We start from the raw sequence: 5,095 nt of genomic DNA, 5'->3' as shown, positions 1-5,095 counted from the left end.
CTTCTCTGGACAGTTCCTGACATGGACAGAGGTGGCAGCAGAGAACACTGTGTCAGACTGAAAACAATACACCACTTCCTGCAGGACATACAGCAGCTGATAAGTTTTGGAAGCCTTAAGATTTTCAAATAGAAGCCATTTACAAATCCCCCTCCGGAGTACCCCTTTAAGTGACAACCCTCTAGGACGGGTATTTTTTGAAGAAGGAATTCCTCAAAATTCTCAAAGTGCCCCTAAAGCAATGCACAGGGATACAGAATTGCTTAACCACCAGTGAAATCACACCCTCGCAGTAGAGAAGGCAGGGCTGTGATTGTATACACCAGACAATACATGTTTCCATTTGGATAGAATCGCTTTTACCTCCATTGAATTAGATTTCCTTTTTAGAACCAATTTGGAAACATTTCATTAGAAGACGGAAATCTGCGTTCCTCCAAGACATCATGTTAAATATTGATCGTCCTCAGAGAGAACATCAAAGATGCAAGTAATCAATTAAACATTACGGCTGAAGAGGCGGCCGGCGGCTTCGTGAAAGCCCTTATGGCCAGATGTATGTGCGATTATGGGAACGTGATTCGTCTTGCTGGATACAAAGGAATTTCCTTCATTACGTATTTATGATGTACTTGGATCCTTATTGCGTATGACATTTAAAGGGGAACTCCACTTAAAGTTTAAAATCCTATCGCCGTGTACGTCATAAGGATATATTTGGTGAGGATTCCCTGAGCCGGAATAAAAGAGAGTGGAGAACTTCTGATCCATTCTGACACTGCTTAGAGGTTTCTTCCATTTTGAATTAAAATTAAAGGGAATTCTGCTGGGGAAAAAAATTGCACTCTATTACGCAGAGTGTACATTGTTATTAAAGTCTTTATTGTTTTTTTATTGGATTATATACATAGACACGAAAATACGGTAAAAATTTCATAATTAACAGCACATTTAAAAAAAAAAATCAATTACATGACCTGAAAGTACATTAACCCCTTAATTGCTAGGAATATTTCAAAGTAGAGATTTGGGGAATCCAATGGCAGTGTTGGCACACCATGGTGCTGTGTTGAGGTTTCTTCGAATTATAGTTTTCCTTTATTAAAGAATGAGGAAATGGGGTAAGAATTTAGGCTAAATTGCTGATTCATAAAATAAAAATCACAAAATACGTAAAAACACAAAGAAATTGTAACACTGTTTTGGCGCCTTTAAGGAGTACGTGTGGTACCAGCCCATAATCACTTATATTATTATTATTATTTTATTTATTTTTTTATTCTTTTTTTTTTTTTATACTAAGGCTTGGTTCACACTACGTTTTTGCAATCAGTTTTTTTTCATCCATTTTTTGCAAAAATGGATAAAAAAACGGATGAAAAAAACTGATACATTTGTGTGCATGCGTTTTGATTCGTTTTTCCATTGATTTCCATTATAAGAGAAAAAGGATGCGTTTTGATCCCTTTTTTTTTTATAATGGAAGTCAATGGAAAAATGGATTAAAACGGATGCATACAAATGTATCAGTTTTTTTATCCGTTTTTTATCTTTTTTTTTTTTGCAAAAAAAAAGGATGAAAAAAATTAATTGCAAAAACTTAGTGTGAACCCCTAACTTTAGTACTACTACTACTATTATTATTATTACTACTATATATTTATATTTATAACCGATTTTTCTGTAAGACCTTAGGTAACAACTAAAACAATCCATGTTCTCAACCAATTTTTAGAAACCACCCTTTTCTGATTCTTCTCTCTGGCTATGGGAGACCCCCTTTATGATATTTATGTGCCCTTTTTAAATTGAAGCCCTGCTGGAGATATGTGGTATTACACCCCAACCAGTCAAATAAGTGACAAGCTCTATTAAAGTAACCAATCACAGCTCAGCTTTCATTTCTCCTCCATAGATAAGCTGCAGTGCCCCAATGTCCACATTCAATGGTGGAACTGAAACTTCTGGGCCCTAATGCAAAGTCTATAATGTGGCCCCCACCTACCATGCGTCATTCACAGTACTGGCGTCTTCTTCTGTGTTAGAGAAGCTATTGGGGTCCCTGATCGGTAGATCTCTTCATTTTGGCCTTTACTATGGCTCATTTACTGCACTGCACAAAGACGGCAGCAAAGGGTGGTAGAGGTGGTCCAACGATGGACTGTGCTGCCCTTCCTATACAATAGTCTAGCCTAGTAATAGGCTTGACAAATGAGTGCCGATCTATAAGACTGGCCCTAAGGCACCAGGGTCCATTGCTACCATTGAAACCCTATTGCTACACCCCTGATGATGCTCACACAAAGAGTTTTTGGGACTATGCACAGCTCTCGTTGGTAGGGTTGAGTGGAGATTTCGAACTGTTCAGGTTTGGCAATGTTCTTCAAACCCAAATGCCAGAGATATGGCTGTATCCATGTTTTCCAGGACACTCTAGGGCTTTATTCAACTTCTGCAGCCAAATGCCGAGTGTTCCGGTTCGGAGGGCGTTGCTAAATACGTACAGTTCAGCATCTCTGCTCAACCCTACTTATTGGAAAGAGCAAAGTCATAACAAGGATTTCCTCCACTCCTCTCCCTGCCCTAGCCCAGTATCTAAATGCCCTAGACAATGCACACTTGCAGGTGGGCTACCCCCTAAAAGAAGCACACATGGCACATGCCAGGCCTGTTATGCCCAAATAGCTATGGATTTGGAGACACTAACAAGTTCCCAGTGTTTCAAAAATAAGATGCCTGGAACGACCCATTGAGCTGAGGGACCCATCAAGATCTAGGCCCATACTATATGCTTGTCAGGCTATGGTATAATAATGGTATAGACATTGGGCTCAAAGTTAGGGCCCCATTACATGGAGCGATAATTCGGCCGATATCACTCCGTGTAATAGAGACAACGATCAACTGATGAAAAAGATCATCGGTTGATCGTTGGTTTAGGTTTGGACCCAAAATAGTCAGGCGTTGTGTAATAGCAATGTGTGGCCAATGGCTGACGTTTGCCCAAATACCTAATACCTTTCCTCTCCCCGCTCCCGGTCTTCTCTCCTGTTCTCCGCAGCTTCCCGGTCGTGGCGGCAGCGGTGTCTGACCGGCTTGTCAGCTGACAGGCTGCTCAGAAGCTACTGCCGCCGGGACTGGGAAGCAGCCGAGCACAGGAGAGGAGACCGGGAGTGGGAGGAGGTAAGGTTTCAGGTGTTTGGGCAAGGGCTGCATGGACATTGCTAACAATGTCCATGCAGCCCTTACTGCCCGATTATGGGGCCGTCCACTAGGTTCAGTAAACGAGCGCCTATCTGAGTGGCCTGTCAGCTGACAAGCTGCTTAGCCTATCGCAGGCCGTGGCAGGAAGCTGCGAAGCACAGGAGAGAAGGCAGGAGCGAGAGAGGTAAGGTATCAGGTGTTTGGGCAAGGGCTGCATGGACATCGCTAACGATGTTCATGCAGCCCTTACTGCCCAATTAACAGGGCGTCTAATAGGTCCAGTAAACTAAAATGATCGGTCCGTAGTTGGCCCTTGTAATAGGACCCTTACACTGCTGCCCAAAGAAACAAGTATGCACAGGGCATGACTGCAAGGGTTGATTGATTGATTTATATAATAAATTGGGTTTTTTTTTTCATGTTTTATTTTACAATTTTCTCAATTTCACTAAGATCATAAGAATATGACAACAGAACACACAACTGTAGCTTTGGTCTCTAATGATCGAGTTGGGATTAGTAATAATAATAATAATAATATATGCACCTTAATTTCTATAGTTAATAAATTATCTCATAAAATTCTATACTTCCAATATTCAACGTCATCATTCCTCAAAAACTCTTCAAAATTAGAAAAATTTTTGAATATGGATAATAATAATTGTTTTTGTCATTAATCATTATTCCTAGAAAAACATATTTATTCTTCCAATGTCCAATTTCTTTATAACGTTAAAAACAAGTTTTATTTTAAGCAATTTACAAAAAAAACCTCATAAGCATATAATACAATGACCCTGTAAAGCCTTCTGCGTCCTCTATAGTTACCTGGCATAGAAAATATCCCAGACAAGAAAGAAAAAAGCCCTTGATCATCTTCTACAAATTGGCTTTAGAAGAAATTAATTATTTTTCTCGGCAAAATGACATCAATCAGGGGAAGGACTAGTGACATCATCGGGAACGGTGACATCACTTATTGACACAGGGGGAGATTTATCAAACTGGTGTAAATTTGAATTGTCTCAGTTGCCCCTAGCAACCAATCAGATTCCAACTTTTATTCCTCACAGATTCGTTGAAAAATGAAAGGTGGAATCTGATTGGTTGCTAGGGGCAACTGAGACAAATTCTACCTTACACCAGTTTGATAAATCTCCCCCATAGTATCAAAATCTGTAGGTGACGTGGATAGATTCTTCCTACTCCACTGATTGTACCGGACAGGGACCCATTGCTGGGGTCCCCCTATTGGCATGGGGCAGAATAGAGACCCCACAGATGCTGGACCCTCAGGCACGGCTGCTTTCTACACACCTGACATTCTACCTTAGTACCGTGTAAGAACAGTATCTCACATGACATTCTTCTATCTGACCGTTTTGTCGTTTTTCTTGGAGCCAAATAAGTAAACCGTCACACATGTTTTCCTTCATCCACAGATGGAAATTCTCTTCATTAATAAAAATTCCATTGAGATTTTCCAAAAATAAATTTGTTTCAAAATATTTGTTCTGCGGACTGATTAAAGCCATGTGGTTAACCCCCTCCTCATATTAGTTCATCCCTCCTCATGTCGATTCACCCCTCTTCGTATTACTTCGCCCCTCCGAGTGTTGGTTGACCCCACCTTATATTAGTTCACTCCTCCTTGTGTAGGTTCAGCTCTCCGAGCGTTGGTTGACCCTTCCTCGTATTAGTTCACCCTTTCTGAGTGTTGGTTGACCCCTCCGCATGTTGGTTCACCCCTCCTCCTGTTGTTCACCCCTCTTTGTATTAGTTCACCCCTCCGTGTGTTGGTTCACCCTTCTCATGTTGGTTTACCCCTCTTCTTATTAGTTTAGCTCTCCGAGTGTTGGTTGACCCTTCCTCGTATTGGTTAACCCTT

This window comes from Dendropsophus ebraccatus, chromosome 13 (assembly GCF_027789765.1).
Source record: "Dendropsophus ebraccatus isolate aDenEbr1 chromosome 13, aDenEbr1.pat, whole genome shotgun sequence".
Lineage (NCBI taxonomy): Eukaryota > Metazoa > Chordata > Amphibia > Anura > Hylidae > Dendropsophus > Dendropsophus ebraccatus.
This window is presented reverse-complemented; position numbering follows the sequence as displayed.